We start from the raw sequence: 19,582 nt of genomic DNA, 5'->3' as shown, positions 1-19,582 counted from the left end.
GGGGATCCACAGTGAAAGCATGCTTTTACTGTATTTTGAATTTGCTGATTTGGTGGTTTTCCATTAGTTTTCCTCTTGTAATCGTTTGTCTGCCCGATAGTGAACTTTTCTGCAAAGGAGTCACAGCCTGGACTGTGCCTCCTGTATCCATGCTCATTATTTTGGCTTCAGCTGTAGCTGACTCAATCTGAGTAGCAGTGGTTATTGCTTTTTCTAGTGTAAGTTGTGGTTCTAGAAGTGAGCGTTCTCTTACACGAAGCATGGTTGTTTTCTCAATGAGCTGATCTCTAATCATCTCATCTGCTATATTCCCAAAGTTACAAGTTACAATCAGACTCCTCAGGGAAGCAATATGCTGCATTATAGTCTCCCTATTTTCTGCTCACGCTGGCGAAATCTGTAGTGATTAGCTACTACATTCACTTTTGGCACAAAAAAAGTTCTTTAATGCAGTGAGTGCAGTCTCCTATTTATCATCTGCAAGGGGAAAAGTATAAAATATACACTGCCCTTCTTCTCCAAGGCAGTGGATTAGCAGAGCACGCTTTCTTACTTCAGAAATCTCTGTAGCACTGATTGCAAACAGATAAGCCTCAAACATATGGATCCAGGTAGTAAAAGCAATTGGAGGCTCACGTGGGCTTTGCAGAAAGGGTGCAGGTGGGTTCAGAGGCAGAAGATCCATCCTCTTTGCCAAAATGTTGTAACAACCAGGCAAGGTACTAACAAACTTCAACAGGACTTTATTTTTAAAATGGAAACCTCTTTACCAAGCTGCTGCTGCACCCTCGGTACCTCTCACTCCGCCTCCTCAACTCCCCACCCCCTTCCTGTTTCCTGTCCTTTCAGAGTCCCAACAGCCAGTGCTCCCAGTTCTAATAATTACAAGCAGCATCTAAGCACCACACCAGCCTCATTAGCAGGGCTATAAAGGCTGGGAGGAAGAGCAAGGTGAGGCACAGAGGGCGGTGGGAGACTTCTGGCCTGTTGCTGGCTAGGCCTGCACCTGGCAAAGTTGGATGTACATAGGTAGAAAGTGGTGGTGGGAAAACAGAAAACACTGGTATTGCATCAAGCTGAGGCGTGCCTGACTGATTGGATTTTACCCTTGCAAATTTGCCGCCCTAGGCCTAGGCCTTGCCGGCCTAGGCATTAATACGCCACTGGGTTTCATAACTAAAGGTTTTCACAGTTGTGAGCTGGCACATGGGTGCCCTTTGGTGTTAGGCTGCCCTCTGACGAGACAACATTTCATTGTAAGCTGATGCGACACAGCTGCTGTGATACAGATAACATAACACAATAAAATAGATGTTGATATTTCCAATCAGCCAGGAATGTTTTGCTTCCACGGCTAAATTGCTCATCTTCTAAATAAGGCAGCCACATCAAATTGCTCTGAAAATACATCCCTATAGGAATAGTAGTCCCTTGTAATACTCTCAGCAATATACAGTTATTTAATTGAATTTCCTATTTTTAGTACTGTTCACAGCCAGCAATGTTAGTGATAGTCTGTTTAAAGAAGAAATATAGAGAATGACGAGGTATGGGAGGGTAAATTTATAGTCAGATTAGAGTATTTGGTGAAGCTGGTATGAATTTAGTACTCTGAGAAAGCAATATTTAGTTCTATATTATGGTGCTATGTTGGACACTTGTATACTTTTGTCTCACATGAGATTAAACAAAATCCATTTTTCTTTGTGAATATGTGAGAAGTACTTGTGAGATAAAAAATTGACATAAGTCTCCTTTCATCATTTATCTTTTGTGAATTTTATCTATTTTATGATTCCCCTCCCCCCCCACTTGAGATAATATTGTAATATAATAGAGTATTTTGAGAAGAACATGTTACATATGTGCTAACTGAGAACTGACAGAAACAGAATGCCAGCCTGGATCACAAAGATGGAAGAATCTCATTTGATCAATAATATTAAACCATAAGCATGTGCGTATTTACAGAATATTCAACCCATCACTTATATTTATTCTTAAAAACACTTTCATATGTATTAGCTAAGGTAGTTGTACACATCTGACACAAAACTACAAAAACATGAAAATGAAAATTTAAGCCACCTAATCGGACACACCCTCTACTCTTGCACTCATAGGCACATTCTTTACAACTGCCATATCTAGCATACACCACATACAACAAACTTAACTCTGCCCGTTTAGAGATGCCAGCCTTCCAGCACTCTCTTCACCAATTTACCTGTGTATTTAGATTCAATTCTTTCTTTTTCCCTGTCTTCTTTTTCATTTTTATTCTTTAATTTCCATTTAAAATTTCAGAAAATAACTGAATCCTCCACAACCTACCGTCCCCTATATTAATACTAATTTAGACTGCACAGTTAAAATGGCAAAAAAGTCAAGTGATCCAAAAATTAAGGTTCCTACAGCAATGTTAACTGACCCATTTTGCATATATTTTAATGTATTTAGTACATCTACTAAACATTATGGAAGGAACAGATTTTCATTGGAAAATGTGGTTTTGACAAAATCAAAATGTTTTTCAGGAACATGTCAATTGTGATGAAATTTTTGATAGAAGAAAGTTGAAATTATTAGTTCCATTTTGATATTATCTAAATGTTCTCTCTAAAGACTGCAAAACATTTTGACTATCTTTTTTCATTTAATTTCAAATTTTACATTGATACTCAATGTATTGTATTTTTTATATTTATATGCACTATATTCAATATTTTTATTAGTATGCTTCAGCGTTATTGAAATGATATGTTTTACCTTATTTTAATGAAAGCATTCACCACTATCAAAATGAAATGGAAATTGTGCTTTCTGACCAGGTATAATATTTATTTTTTTTTATTTTGATTTCCTCAAATATCAAAAGAGGTATCTATCCAAAGACCAAGGCACCTTTGATATATAATTTAAAAACAAAAATAAATTGGCAGCAAAACCCATAACAGTCAGCAATACTCAGTCTTCTTCAGAACTTCCACAAAATTCCCCATCCCCACATAAACCGCAATCCCTGTTTGGTCCCTCTGTAAGTAACAGCAAATGAAATACACTTTGCTGCATAGCATGGAAGGCAATAGACCTGAACTACTTCAGAGCAAGATCAGAGCAGATGATTTCAAAGTGGAAGGTCTCTTATGGAGCCTGCTTTGCTGCCAGTGCCTTCTCTTTTAAATTGTGGGGGATCCAACTCACATGCCTCTGATCACAACTGTGGCAATGTTGTAAAGATAGACAGATGGTCTCTCAAGTATGATGGTAGCAAGCTATTTGGAGCTTCACAGGTCAACACCAACATCTCAAAGACAGAAACCAATAGGCAGTTTTCTTTTTTAGTAAGTAACATTAACACTACTGTTTATATTGATATAAAAATAAGGCATACAGGACATGCCATATAGCTGAATTAAGACTGCTATGGAATCCTCAGCTTTTGCATTTCCTGACTTCTTGTGATTTTTAGCTGTGTCCCTTAATGTTACATCATGAAATTTTTTTGTACTCTGTGTTTCACAGAGTTTGTGTTTATATTCTCACAGGGAAAAAAACCCCCTTAATTAAATGGGGTTAAGGCTGAGTACCTATAGTGACTTTAAGGGCAAAAGGCTTATCAGAAGATTAGAGGAGTGCTACAGGCTTCCAGTCTTCCCTGATAGCCTTCACAAGTCAACTCAGTTCTATTCTCCAGCTTTCCCCTGCTCCCTTAGGCTTGATTCTTCCTCTTCCTTTTTAAAGTCCACAAGACCTGTTGTGAACCTTAATAGGTCAGCAGGACCATGGGCCTGATGCAGACTTTACTGAAGTCCCCAGCAGCCCCTAAGGTCTTTAAATTTTACAGAGAGGAACATCAGGACTGGAGTCAGGGATCAAGCCTTGGAACCTGGCAAATCATAAGAAGCTGGGGAGCAGGCAGCTGATGACACAGGAAAGCCATGAAGTCTGTATGATCCACTAGGATCAAGAAAAGCCTATGAATTTAGGCCCTCCTAAGGAGTTCTATACCAGTTCTTTATCCCCTCAGTCCCATAGTGTTGGGTAGGTGAGTCTGCAAGTTTGTGCCCTTGAGATGAGACTTCTATTAATGCAGACAAACTGATAATTTATAGGGAGCTGTGTACAGTGTTGTATGCTAATTTTTAATAGAGGAAAACCACTGAAAATGTAAAACAGATATTGCTTGACTTTTATTTTATGTTTGGATGCATCTTTTGAATAACTTGCATAATGACAGATTTCAGATAGCAGCCGTGTTAGTCTGTATTCGCAAAAAGAAAAGGAGTACTTGTGGCACCTTAGAGACTAACAAATACATTTGTTAATCTCTAAGGTGCCACAAGTACTCCTTTTATTTTTTGAATAACTTTGTTTGTTGTCATTGGCAGCTGAGTTAACATCCCTTAGAAGTTAGCAAAGCACATAATTGCTGACATGAAAAGCAAGTTCTTTGGGAGAAATTCTCAAGTAAACCCACTCCTTGAAGGAAAATAGGAAGGGCAATTGTAAATAGATAAGCTGCACTTTAGACATGAACAAACACATTTACCAGATAATTAGTAGACACTTTTCTAGGTATTTTTGGCTTTGAGATCCAAAAGCAATACTAAGGGATGTAAACCTTTCTGAGTAAAGCCCTGTGGCTTCAATAGACTGGTAATTGGGAGGAGGAGAAAAGCCATGTATTGTAGCTCAGCTCATGTTTCAGAAATACTTTTTATCTTGAGTTAACTAACAAACAGTCTCTAGAGGCCTTGCTGTCTATTCTGCTTTCTTAGGGGAAAGAGCTTGTCACATCTGTGGGAAGAACAGCAGCCAATGAATTGTTTACCTCTTGGCATCAGGAAACCTCTCCTTGAAAGCTTTGAAGGGTTTGAGCTATATCATGTGGAAGGGCCTAAGGCTGGAGAGCCGACTCTACACAAGATTGCCCATGACACCATCTGGTCTTTTGCCTTCCATTGTCCTCACTGGAGGTCAGGATTGGTGGGTCACAGCATGTATGAAGAGATTCCCTACTATCATTGCTCTTGTAGGAGCCACCCTGCCAGGGAGTTGGGGAGCCACTGTTGAGTAAGGCCACTACATAGATTACCTTAACCTCTGCAGATCTCCTGAGATCTATGCAGATCTCAGAGGATTCTCTAGTTTTGGGAGGTCAATCCCAACCTTCTTTGGGATGGAGAGGGGGCAAACAGCACACCCACACAAGAATGAGGTCAAAACAATCCAGTTGGAATGCTGCAATAGCCTGAATAGTTAATGATAGTTATTCATAGACTTCATTTTACATATCTAGGGATTAAAAGACTGAATATATGTGTTAGTTAATGAAAACATATTACTATTATTAGTAGTAGTATAAATTAAATATGCATTAACAATAAAATGATTAGTCAGTTATTTTTAGTTACATAGATAGAAAATGCCTTTTAATGATGGAACAATTAGCTGACTGAGCATTTTTATGTAATGGTTCAATAGATAAAAGCATTGCAGAATACTCATCATTACAATGAGATAGTTTGCTCTCTCTGTTTAATTTCTTAAAACACCAGAAAGCACTTTTGGAGTTTGTTTATAGATGCAAAATAGAGTCTATGAAATGCTCTTTAAACAATAAGTAATGTAAAAGTTATATATATGCACACACACATACTGGAAAAGCCAATAACACTGAAATTTATTTTGAAAGCTTGAAAGTACCTTTATTATTTTAATCACTATAAGAGAGATATTCTGTTCCAAAGCTGTTACGACAACTTACCTCTAAAGAACCCTAGAAAGACATTTGGCAAGATTTTAAAGTATGTCCATTCATTTCACAAGCAGGCTTGCTCCTAATCCTTTCCTGTGTAATCTTGGCCATGTCATCTCACAGGGAAGTTAAAATTCATTAATGTGTGAAAGGCTGTTTGAGATCCTCACATGGAAGACAGTATTTAAGTGAAAATTATTATAAATATGTGATGATGTAGAAAGTTTGTATTCAGATCTAGGATATTAAAGGATGTTTAGTATACTCATGAAGCATTAACACCTTTGTCAGATACCTGTCACTTTGTTTTCATGTGTTCCTATAATTTTTATACTGGATTAATTTTTATTGTGGAGGGAATATCATAAATCTTTATAAAACTGTCTATGCAGTTATTGTCCAGCTATGTTTAACCTCCATTATTAAAAAGGAGACCTCAGATAAACCAACCTATTTTCTAAAGAGTATGTGATAAAATCCCAAATCTATTGGTCAATGGAAATTATGTCATTTACTTCAGTAGGTCCAGGATTACCCAATAGGTTCAGATCTGTTTATGTGCCTACAAAATGTCCAGTTTCCATCCAAGTTTTCCTCATCTCAAATGAAGGCTTTGATAGCATGAAGTTGTTTTATAAGCCTTGCAAGCATCTGCAGCTGCAACATGTTGAAAACATAAATGAATCTAGGAAGAGCTATAATCCGCATACTGTTTGCACTCTGACATAGTGAGTATTTATTTATTCCATTTAACTATATGGTTATACAAAGACTGTTTTAGAAGGCAGGTGTATTTAATTATTCACTAATCTACGATTTAAGCAAATGCCTACACATTTTGTGCTTTTGTTTAGTAATTTAAAAATTTATCTGAGTATAGAACTAAGAAAAAATAGAAATGATAGACATCTAAATGGGGCAACTTCTCCCCTTTTAGGTTCCTGAGGAAACTTCTGCCATAGATCTGTGGTATATTGATTCCTACCAATAAGAGATAACACAGAAACTGCGATAGTAGTAATGGCTGACATGTGATGTTATGGACAATAGCCAAATTTGGGTAGAAGCTTTTAAGCTTTGATTAATTCCAAATTTTGATAGAAACATGTAGAAATATCCATGCCTGTTTATATATTCAGCTAAATGTGCTCTCTCCTTAAATCAGAGGATTAGTCTGACGTGTGAAAAAAGTTAATGTCCCAGATAGCTACGTAAATTGAAATTTGAAAAATTAAGAATTTTTAGATTAAGCCAAAGCACAGAAGGAAATTTATATAGTCATAAATACAGATCTAACAAAGTTGTTTGCTACAGAATATCTTCTCTTTTGTATTGTCTCAAGAAATATATCAAGCAAAAACTTTGTATTGAGTTTACTATCTCCTCATCTCTATATCAATCAGATCAAGACTATAGATAATGAATCCAGATCATAGCCTCTAAAGGCTTCCCTGAACATAGATACCCTGTGGGATTTACTTTCCACCTAATACTAGAAGGCTATAGTTAAAAACAGATATCTGAGATAGACCACAAGGTAGCTCTCACTTTCTTTGACCTTGAAGCTAACATTAAGGTCAAAAGTGCTTTAGCAATAGTTTGTATAAAATTCATCTATGTGTTTGTTTTTTAACTAACTTTTAGTTGGTGATTTTCTCTTTTCTGTAAAATAGCCACTAACCATTGATTGCATGTGCCCCCCAACCTGAAGCAAATACTCATCAGCAACCATACACCACACAACAGAACCACTAACCCAGGAACCTATCCTTGCAACAAAGCCCTTTGCCAACTCTGTCCACATATCTATTCAGGGGACACCATCATAGGGCCTAATCTCATCAGCCACACTATCAGAGGCTCGTAAAAGAATAAATGGACACAAATCAGACGTCAAGAATTATAACCACAAGTACGCCTTTTCTTTAAACAGAATTGTGTATCTGATTGTTATCTCAAGTATGATGTAATCATTGCTTTCCTTGGGAGCTGCTGGGTGTGCAGCTCTTGTGAAAATCTGATAAAAGTTCTATCAGAGTATAGATAAGAAATTACAATCAAAAAGCTACATTGAAAGAGCATTAAGGTTACAGAGGAACATAAGAATTGCCCCAGTGGCTCAGATTCAAGGTCCATCTAGTCCAGGGGTTCCAAAACTGGGGGTCAGGACCCCCCAGGGGTTTGCCAGGTTATTACATGTGGGGTCATGAGCTGTCAGCCTCCACTCCAAACCTTGCTTTGCCTCCAGCATTTATAATGGTGTTACATATATAAAAAAGTGTGTTTAATTTATTAGAGGGATCACACTCAGAGGCTTGCTGTGTGAAAGGAGCACCAGTAAAAAAAGTTTGAGACCCACTGATCTAGTCCAATATCCTGTCTCGGGCAGTGGCTAGAACCAGATTCTTCAAACGAAGGTATAAAAAAGCCCAAAGTAGGCAGATGTGGGATAACAAAAGCCCTTAGGTAAGCATAAAAAGGCAACCTTAACAAAGGGCAGGATCTTGAGGGGAAAATGGAAAATTACAATAGAGTTATAGGAGCAAGAAGAGGAAAATCAGTAGGGGAAGCTACTCAGTTTCTTAGATATCTGTATACAAATGTAAGGATTATGGGGAATAAACATGAAGAACTGGAAGTCTTAATACACAAGCAAAATTATGACTTAATTGGCATCTGTGGATATGCACATCCGGTCTCCTGTTGAAGCGAACGATGCGTATGCTGACACCATGGTTACAGTGTACCCAACTGTACTGGTGAGGCACAATGGTCAGATTCAAAAGCGTGGCCTTGGGTTTAGGGAATGATTCCTAGTGAGCAGAGTCAGTACCACTGCCCTTGAGGTCAGGGGCGTGTGGCCTAGTCGCCAAAGTCAGTATAACAGCCCTCGGGGTCAGGGCCATGCGGCCTCCTGACCAGAGTCATGTGACCAGAAGTGCGCTGCCACTGGGGATGGGGGCAGTCCCTCCCTCTCCACCAGCCCTAGCCCAGGGCTCTCTCAATAGTGAGTGTGGTCACCATCTCAGTGGGGATTCTACTGCACCACGCTGGCTTTCCTCAGGTGCGAGGTACCACTCACTACACCCCTCTGAGCTACTTCCTTTAGGAAGTCCTGAAACTGGGAGTCTATTCGTTGTTGGAGTCTCCAAGCTCCTTGGTGCAGGTAGCTTGTTGGGACTCCAACTCCTGTTGACTGGCTGTGGGCAACTGGTCTCTGGCCTGGGCCTCAGGTTCTCCGGTTCCTGCAGTCAGGGGCTGAAGCAGCTCTTGGGCTGAAGCCACCACCAAGCATCCTTCTTCTCCAGTGGTCAGCCCACAATGAGTAGGGCTGTTCTCCTTTATACTAGTGCAGCATTTAGAGCATGCCCAGTCTGGTCTAAGGGGCAGGATTTCTGCTACCCATAGTATGGGATTAAGCCTGCCCTGCCTAGGGCAGGGTATGCACACCCAGTCACAGCATCACAGAGACTTGTTGGGATAAGTCTCGTGACTGGAATATTGATATATAGGGGTCACATCATGGTAGTGGTTTCCTATGGACTGTCATGTCAAGAAGAAGAGATGGATGAGGCACTTCTAGAACAAATAACAGAAATATCCAAAACACAGTACCTGGTAGTAATGGGGGATTTTAACTACCCAGACATTGTTGGAAAAGTAATATGGGAAAACACAAATTTTTGAATAACCCATCAAACAAGAAAGAAGCCTTGTGGAATGCAAATGAAGAACTTCAACAGAAAAGTGCTAATTTCAAAGAAAGTGGTCATTGTGTGTGTGATCGGAAGTCAAAGGCTCAAAATGTATTCCTCACTCTCAGAGGAAAAGCCCAAGTGGGTAGTGACCCTATCCCTATCAGCTTGTTTTCTGTGATAAGAATCTGTAAGTATGAATTGAAGGAAAGATCCTGGATCCCTGGATTGTTTGGACTCTTACAGGGAAGTGTACCAGATGCAAAGCAGAGATCCCCAGAGACAATCTGGGTACCCTGGAAAGACTTATGGGAAACTGGCAATTTATTACATCACTGCCACCATTTGGAATTTCAAACTGTGACTCACCTGTGCATATATTATACCTGCTTTATCATCTCAATAACTCTCATTCTTTTTTTTTAACTAATAAACCTTTTAGTTAGTTTACTATAGAATTGGCTGCCAACATTGTCTTTGTTATAAGACTAGAATACTAATTGATCTGGTGTAAGTGACTGGTCTCTTGGAACTGGGAACAACCTGAGGTGGTGTGATTTCAGGTTTAAGTGATCTTTTATCACTAAGCCCAATTTTTCTCAGGTGGCAAGATAGACTGGAGAGTCTAAGGGGACTGTCTGTGACTCCATGGTAAGACTGGTATAGCGATCCAGAAGTTCACATTTGTCACTAGCTTGGTGAAATCTAATAATAGAACACACCATCAGCTTGGGGTGTCTGCACTGTTTTCTGACAGTCTGCCCTAAGATAGGTTTCAGAGTGGTAGCCGTATTAGTCTGTATCAGCAGAAGAAAACCCAACAAGGAGTACTTGTGGCATCTTAGAGACTAAGATTTATTTGGGCATAAGCTTTTGTGGGCTAAAACCCGCTTCACTGGATGCATGTAGTGGAAAATACAATAGGAAGATATATATACACAGAGAACATGAAAAAATGGGTGTTGCCATACCAACTGTAATGAAACCAATTAATTAAGGTGGGCTATTATCAGCAAGAGAAAAAAAATTTTATAGTGATAATCAGGATGGTTTTTTTTCTCTCCAGACTCTCTGAGGAAGATACGTGTATTATTTTTACGAATATTACGTGTACCTCTATTTGATGATGATGATTATTATTATTCTGTTGACTACAGGGTCAAAGGGTTAATGCCTGCTGGAGTTAAGTGCATGTCAACAAGAAGACAGACAATTGCTTTAGATAAACCAGTCACTATTACTTAAAGGAACAATACAGGTGTCCATTGCTTTGAAGTCTGCCTCTGATCAAGCAGGGGTCCAACACCTGCTGACTTGGAACAGGGGAAACCTCTCCTAAGGCTAGAAACCTAAAACAAAGAACTCTGGAGTAGATAAAAACCTGAGTCCTGAGCTCTAGAGAGAGAAAGGTTGTCAGGGAATTGCCTGAAGAGAGCAGACTGAGTTGCAGGGACAGACACTGCTAAGAGGGAAATGCTAAGCTTTAGGTAAGACATAGGCATGTAGGCCTTTCTTATTTTAACTCTTTTCTCTGAGTGCTATGTTCCTATGGGTAGATCAATAATATTTTGTTTTAAAGAACCTGTATGGAGTCACCATTTATTCTCAGCCACTGGTCATAGTTCCTAAAGAGAAGACTGGCAGATTTCAAACCATGTTGGGACTGCTAAGGAATCATGGTTGGTAAACAGGGGAGCCTCAGCCCAGCAACCTGGTCTGTGAGTGGAGAATCATGGGATTTCACCTTGAGAGGAATGAAGACACAGGGCCAGTCACTTAAAAGGATGTACTCAAGAAAGAATGAGACTTTGTCTAAACTAGCACTTTTGTTGGTCAGGGGTGTGAAAAAAAATACCCCTAAACAATAAGTTTCACCGAAAAAAGCACAGCTGTAGATAGCACTATATTGGCAGGACAGCATCTCCTGCTGAGAAAGCTACCACCACTCATTGGGGGTAGTTTAATTATACCAGCAGGAGAGCTCTCCATAGAGCGGTTACCCAGGAGACCTTACAGTGGTGCAGCTAGAGCAGAACGGCTGTGCTGCTGTAAGATCTGTATCTGTAGCCTGTAGATGTAGCCTGAGAAGGATCAAAGGTACTGCTAGTCTGTAACTGTGACACTGTCCTTGTCCCAGTCCTGTGTTTCTCCACAGGATCTGTTGTAATAATTGGGCCTACAAATTTTTCCTAATTGTGCTCTCAGCTGTGAAAAGTGAGTGAAAGTTTATAAAATATCACAATAATCTATAACAACAAATATTGGTGGCAAAAAGATGCAAAAAAGAGACAGAAACTGAATTAATCCAAACAAAAAGGTCTACTGATATAATGCAAGGATTGTGTTAAAATCATGCCTGGTAAACAAAAACTGTGTGAGACTGGAAATCAATGAACCAAAATTGATGTGTTGAAGATTAGGACAAATAATGAATGGGTAGGCTATTCAATGTACTCCTCTTGGGGTCTTTGAAAAAAGCTGGCTACTGTAACACTGCACTAGACTCAAAGGAGGGGTGCAAATGCTGGTTGACTGACTGGAAACAGAAGAGGAAGATGGCTGCCTCTCCACCATCTCCTGGGACTCTGGGCTTTTTATAGCCTAATCCCCAGGGATGTTCTGACCATAATGAGCCAGAGAGAGGGACTGAGATGACTTGACCATCTCCATTGGCTCAGGGAAAATCCTGAACATTAGCTGGGATGTGAGATTTCACGTCCCTCCCAACCCAGGTGTCCTTTCCTTGCCTACCTTATTTCTTCTCTTTGCTATACCTCTCTTTTTCCTTCCGTTTTATGTGTCTGGTTTAGGTGCCCAAGACTGTATATTTTGCAATGCTGCTGTAAGCCTGTGGCCAAAGAGGCAACTAAAAGCAATACCCTAAATAGCCTAATGCTGGGTCTTGGAGTGACTGATTTCCATGTATGTGCCATGGAGTGATTGTGTGCCATGCTTGTGCTTTTCCAGTAGTAAGGTTGCAAGTATGTTTGTTTGTTTGAAAAGTGTGACTGTTTGGCCGTGTGGTTATTTGTTTGAAAAGTGTGAATTGGGAGTATTTTGTTCAAGGTGGGCTTGGAGTGATTGATTGGAGGGAAGGCTTTGAGCTGGGCCAAAAGCTTCTACCCAGCAGCCTTATAAAAAAGCAGCCAATTGCGAACTGAGGGAGTTTGCCTGGGAGTTCCAACACAGATTTTTTGCCCTTCAGGCTTCTGTGGGCAGTAACTACAACATCTGAAGAGGCTCTTAGAAGGAAGACATTATGGATAGTGAGCGATCAGCTGTTGTGACCTGCACAGGATGTGCCATATTTGTCTTTGTGATAAATGAAAGAGGGGGTAGCTCTCTTTTATGGACACCCAGCCAGCCAGTTAGCTATAAAATCCCTCTTAGTAGTTGTACTCTACTTGATTTATCTGTAAAAGGTTAAAAAGTCTTCCTGCATAGGTAGAAGGAAGGGAGTGTGCACCTGACTAAAAGAGCCAATGGGAAGGCTAGAACTTTTAACATTGGAAAAAAAATTCCCCTTTGTCTATCTGTGTTGTTCTCCGGAAAGAGGGGAACAGTGCAGCTATGCTGTAAGAGTTTGGGCCAGGTATGAAAAATCATCAGATCATACCTAGAAACTACTAATATAAAACCCCAGATATGTAAGTAGATCAGGAAATGTCTAGGAAGATGCGATTAGGTTTATTTCTTTTAATTCTTTATGGCTTGTGGATTCTTCTGTGCTAACCCCAAATGCTTTTGTTTTGCTTGTAACCTTTAAGCTGAACCTCAAGAAGGTTATTCTTGATGCTTAATTTTTGTAAGTGGGTTTTTAAAATCTGCCAATAGACTGAGTTTTTAAATGTATTTCTTTCTTTTTGTTTATAATAAAACTTACCTTTTTAAAAAATAGGATTGGATTTTGTGTCCTAAGAGTTTTGTGCATGTTATTTAATTAGCTGGTGGCAACAGCTGATTTCCTTTGTTTTCTTTCTCAGCTCTTCCTGGAGAGAGAGGTGAAAAGGCTTGAGGGTACCCCACATGAAGGAATTCCCCCAAGTGCACCTTCCTGGGTTCTCAAAGGGGTTTTTGCACTTGGGTGGTGGCAGCATCTACCCATCCAAGGTCAGAGAACAGCTGTAACCTCAGGAGTTTAATATAAGCCTGGAGTGGCCAATATTAATTTTTAGGATCCTTGCAGGCCCCCACCTTCTGCACTCAAAGTGACAGAGTGGGGAATCAGCCTTGACAGTCTTTCTTCCACTTTTGAAGTGCAGGCTTGTCTCCATATTGGAATAAAAGGTTAAAGGGACTAGAGACCCAAGTATCAACCCTGTGTTGCATCAGAGAAGATGAAGATTTTCTGGATAGAAGTCAGCATTTGGTACTGCAGGCACAGCATGCTGAAGAATCAGAGAGGGCAGTGCAGAACGGGGAAGAAAACTGGCAACATGTTACCTCCAGAAGAAGAAAGAGGAAAACCCATATACTCCCCAATGCAGATAGAGGTAAGAAACCGTTTTCAGGCTCTCTACACAGGTACTACAGCGGAGAATGGTTTGGAAGAGTTATCTGAGGGAAGGGAACAGAGGGAGACCCCTTCAACTGGAAGGCATGGGATGCATTATCCTAGAGATAGGAGTTCCACGACCACCACTCCCAAGAGGAGACAGGTGGTGGTGACTCCATCCTAAGGGGGATGGAGTCATCATCTGCTGTCCAGACCAGGAAACTTGAAGTGTGCTGCTTGCTTGGAGATAGAATTTAAGGTGTGACGGAGTGTCTGCTGTGACTGATCAAGCCCTCGGACCACTATCCGTTCATACTTCTCCACGTGGGCACCAGTGATACTGCCAAGAATGACATGAGTGGGTCACTGAGGACTACGTGACTCTGGGAAGAAGGATACAAGAGTTTGAGGTGCAAGTCGTGTTCTCCTCCAGTCTTCCTGTTGAAGGAAAAGGCCCAGGTAGGGACCATCGAATTGTGGAGATAAATGTGTGGTTGCACAGGTAATGTCGAAGAGAGGGCTTTGGATTCTTCAATCATGGGATGTTGTTTCAGGAAGAAGGATTGCTAGGAAGAGATGGGATCCACCTAGCAAAGAGAGGGAAGAGGATCTTTGCAGATAGGCTTGCTCACCTAGTGAGGAGGGCTTTAAACTAGGCTCACTGGGGGCTGGTGACCTAAGCCATGAGGTAAGTGGGATACCAGGAGGAAACAGAAGGAGGAGGATGTAAAAGAGGAAGCCTCCTGATTCATACTGAGAAGGAAGGGCAATCTTAGGTGGCTGTACACAAACGCAAGAAGCCTGGGAAACAAGCTGGAAGTATTGGAAGTTCTGGCATAGTCAAGGAACTATGATGTGATTGGAATAACAGAGACTTGGTGGGGTAACTCAGATGACTGGAGCACAGTCATGGATGGATATAAATTGTTCAGGAAGGACAGGCAGAGGAGAAAAGGTGGAGGAGTTGCATTGTATGTCAGAGAGCAGTATGATTGCTCAGAGCTCCAGTATGAAAGCGGAGAAAAGTCTGTTGAAAGTCTTTGGGTTACGTTTAGAGGTGAGAACAACAAGGATGATGTCAGGGCGGGTGTCTGCTATAGACCACCAGACCAGGAGGATGAGGTAGACGAGTCTTTCTTCTGATAACTAACAGAACTTTCCAGATCACAGGCCCTGGTTCTCATGGTGGACTTCAATCACCGTGGGTGGCAACCTGGGCAGCAGTGACCATGAGATGGTCGAGTTTAGGGTCCTCACAAAGGGAAGAAATGAGAGCAGCAGAATATGGACCCGGACTTCAGAAAAGCAGACTTTGACTCCCTCAGGGAACTACTGGGCAGGATTGCCTGGGAGGCTAATATGAGGGGAAAAGGAGGCCAGGTGAGCTGACTGTATTTTAAAGAAGCCTTATTGAGCATGTCAATATACAGAAAGAATAGCAAATATGGCAGGTGACCAGCTTAGTTTAACAGAGAAATCTTCGGTGAACTTAAATACAAAAAAGGAAGCTTACAAAAAGTGGAAACTTGGACAGATGACTAGGGAGGAGTATAAAAATATTGCTCGAGCATGCATGGGTGTTATCAGGAAGGCCAAAGCACAACTGGAGTTGCAGCTAGCAAGGGATGTGAAGGATAACAAGAAGTGTTTCTATAGGTATGTTAGCAACAAGAAGAAGATCAGGAAAAGTGTGGGACCCTTATTGAATGGGGAAGGCAACCTAGTGACAGATGATGTGGAAAAAGCTGAAGTACTCAATGCTTTTTTTGCCTCGGTCTTCACAGACAAGGTCAGCTCCCAAACTGCTGCACTGGGCAGCACAATATGGGGAGGAGGTGAGCAGCCCTCAGGGGTGAAAGAACAGGTTAAGGACTATTTAGAAAAGCTGGACATATACAAGTCTATGGGGCCGGAGCTAATGCATCTGAGGGTGCTGATGGAGTTGGCTGATGTGATTGCAGTTCTTCAGCACTAGTGAGGCCACATCTGAGGGGGGATTTGATAGCAGCCTTCAACTACCTGAATGGGGGTTCCAAAGAGGATGGAGCTAGGCTGTTCTTAGTGGTGGCAGATGACAGAACAAGAAGCAATGGTCTCAAGTTGCAGTGGGGAAGCTTTAGGTTGGATATTAGGAAACACTATTTCACTAGGAGGGTGGTGAAGCACTGGAATGGGTTACGTAGGAAGGTGGTGGAATCTCCATCCTTAGAGGTTTTTTAAGGCCCGGCTTGACAAAGCCCTGTCTGGGATGATTCAGTTGGTGTTGGTCCTGCTTTGAGCAGGGGGTTGGACTAGATGACCTCCTGAGGTCTCTTCCAACCCTAATCTTCTATGATTCTATAAGTGAAAGTCAACACTACAGACAGAAACTGCATTTTGCTATTCTTTTCTCTCCTTTTTTGTGCATCTTTGTCTTGTTTTGTCTTCTTAGGATGTGGGATTGGACTTTAACAAGAACAGCAATAATAACAGCTCCGCAAAAGGACAGTTATTACCATCTTTGATACCATCTGAAAGACTGTCAGACTATGGTTTATTTTCTTTTAAAAATTCTCCCCAGCTAAAGTGAAAGGGGACAAAGTATGTTGCTAAAACAAAAGTCTTACTTAAGACTTTGTATTTCAAAATCCTGTTACCTCTTTGTCCCTTCTTTTTCTGTATTTTTTAATAATGTGTTTAAAAGATTTTTAATGGTGTTTGCCAGGGTACTAAACAGGCTGAGGACTTTGTATACCAGACCTTGTTATAAACTGTTTAATGCTGGACAATTGATTGGGTTTTGTTAACACTGTTGATTTTGGGGCCCATTTATTCCATTAAAATTCATAAAATCGATCCTCATCCACTGTACCCCACCCCTGCAGTTTCTCATCACAATCTTTATGCCCCTTGGCTCCTCATAATAGTCCAGTCACCTTGCCCAACCAGTCTTACTTTCCCTGTCAGATCTTCCCCTCCCTCTTATTCCCAGTTCCAGTCTCTCTCTAGGTTCTGCATCCTACTCCCCCCCAACCAACACACTCCTTGCCACAGTCTCCTTGCCCAGCTGTTTCCAGTCTCCTGTCCCACTCCCCAATTCAGTCTCCCTTCCCAAATCCTTGTACCAAGCTCCTTGCCCAGAGAGTCCCGGTTGCTTTGCACCCTGGATTGAAATCTGATCTGTCTTTCCTCCCCTCACCCACTGGCTCCCCTCAACCACATTTCTCCACACCACTAGATCATAGTCCCTGTCTCCTTGTGAAGCTAGTTCCAGTCTCCCCCTCCATATCCCAGTCTCAGGCTCCCACCCCAGGATTCTTTATCCAATCTATTTCCTGCTCTGGTCCTTCTTGGTCCCACCTTTCCCCCCACCCGAAGTCTGTCTCTTGCCCTTTCAGTATTTATGTCAGGATGTTTTATCCTCCATGCTGCTTGGGTGCCAACACGGGAAACATTGACATCATAGTCAGAGACAGACTTCACATTCACTGTTCTGGTGCCAGGTGCTACAATTGTGGCTGGCAGCTTGAAGCAGCATTTGCATGGATCTGCCCAGGTCCTGGATCCTCAGGGTGGAGCATGTTCAATGCAGATAGAATCTTCAGAAAATTTTATCTGTGAATTCTTAAAAAGTCTCTATTGAGCATGTGCAACTGAGACTTTTCAAAGGCTGAAAAATAGACTAAATTTTCACTTTTTCAGCCAGTGCCAGCAAAAGGCACATCCCTGACACATAGGTAGCCCCCCTGCCAAATTTGCAGTCTCTGCTCCAACGGCATATACCAATGATATAAGAGACTGAAAACAGGGTCTGATAGCAGTAAGTGTCAGGCAACCTTAAGTTTAGGTGTTTACCAGCTTGTCCTCTAATTAAACCTATGGGAGTTTATAAGAACACTTCAGATTATTTTGAGATTCTCCTTTCTTAATCAGGGAAGCTATTCTTATCCTTTCTTCCAAAATATTGTGTGCGCAAGGTTGGCATTTCTAAAAGTCTTTATAAGAAGCACACAGGCAACATTGTTTCCACTAATCTTTTATTATGTAGCAAAAAAAAAAGTTGCTAAACCTACTTATTATTATTATTTTATACCATTTGGAAATATCTAGTTCCAGGGATCTCATGTGGTGACATTTCAATTGAAATATTCTTTTACTGAGGACAGGCATTTCTTTAAGAAAAGCCAGTGTTTGCTCTTAATCTCAGTGGCACTGTTTACCTTCCATCCTCCTATTAAGCTAGATGTGCTGAAAAAACCAGGACAGACATAGAAATGTTTTTTTCAGCTTCCTTTGTATGGAGTTTACAATGCTATTTAATAGCATGTGTGCTTAAGCAGCAGATTGCAGGGGGTCAGGAAGTTCAGGATGATTTGTAAGCTCTTGCTTGTGCGACAAGTTAGCTACAAATACACTCAAATACTGTATTACCCACTGATGGCCTTCTGAAGTCATTCTGCCCCCATACCCTGAAGAAGATTGATTGTGCATGATCCCTGTGTGAGATGCCACTGTTGTAGCCTGTCTTCGGTTCCAGCTCACATATCTCACCTCTGGGCAACAGCACTGTGTAATTGATGTTAGGTGTGCCTCAAGGGGTTAAAAGATTAATGGGGCACAAAGTTATCATGTGAGCTGCAGTTTTTAGGAGCTAGACTGGAATACGTTGTATTACATTTCACTAAGAGGTTAAAAAATAAATCACATAGGATTATATAATACAGATCAGCAATTCTGGAGTGACGGAAGGGAACCATGACTTTAAAAAAGTTTTTGGTAGTTAGATATACGATTGCACCATACATGGTGAGTCTCCTGGGGATATATTTGCCTGGGGTATTTTCTCTACTAAAGGTATCAAAATGATACTCAGCAATAGTAAGTGATTCAGCAAAATAACAAAGTTCAGGAGGCCGGTTTAGAATATTAGTATCTTTTCTAGTCTTTACTGAGAGTTATATGTGTCCTTTGAAGTGAAGATTGAATCCCAGGTAGGTGAGTCTCCGTTTCTGACTTTCCCTATAAATGCTCTACTCCATGAACATTCTGCGAAGGACATTGTTAGGATATAAATATTTAGGCCTGTCTGTAAAGGCCTATACTCTAAGAATTTAGGTGTATTCTTATCACTTACCTACTTATAGAGGTATAAAAGAAAGAATAAAAATCACTGTCTGCCAGTGTAAGGGCCTTCTCTTACTGTGACAGTCTGAGGCCCTGTTCTTAGGCTAAGGCCTTTGGCTAAGCAGCAGAGGCAGCCATAAGCTGGGAAGCGACTGGTCAGATCCTCACATTCCAAACTAGTCACATTGACAGAAGGTGCTATTGGGCTGTTAGGAATACAATCCTGTCCTGATGATGCCTATCACCCCCAGAGAAAGGGAAGTGCCTAGAAAATGTAAAAGGAAACTTAGTTGGATAGCATCCTGTCTGGCAAGAACTCACTTATCAATAGCTGGGATGAGAAATCCTCACTTCTGTATTGTTTTGTCATTATAGTTCCCACTTTGCTATTGTTTGTCTGTATAATCTCTGTCCGGTTCTGTGATTGTTTCTGTCTGCTGTATAATTAATTTTGCTGGGTGTAAACTAATTAAAGTGGTGGGATATAATTGGTTAAATAATCATGTTACAATATGTTAGGATTGGTTA

General features: G+C 40.9%; 1 long non-coding RNA gene across 1 annotated transcript; it reads left to right on the top strand.

The window, feature by feature from the left end:
• Nucleotides 1–480: 480 nt before the first annotated feature.
• LOC122458520 lies at nt 481–19,135 on the top strand. The gene is made up of 3 exons (XR_006278561.1): nt 481–491; nt 13,857–13,864; nt 18,985–19,135. It is a non-coding gene; the product is annotated as an uncharacterized LOC122458520 (long non-coding RNA).
• Nucleotides 19,136–19,582: the final 447 nt, after the last annotated feature.

This window comes from Dermochelys coriacea, chromosome 2 (genome assembly GCF_009764565.3).
Source record: "Dermochelys coriacea isolate rDerCor1 chromosome 2, rDerCor1.pri.v4, whole genome shotgun sequence".
NCBI classification, from domain to species: domain Eukaryota; kingdom Metazoa; phylum Chordata; order Testudines; family Dermochelyidae; genus Dermochelys; species Dermochelys coriacea.
This window is presented reverse-complemented; position numbering and strand designations above follow the sequence as displayed.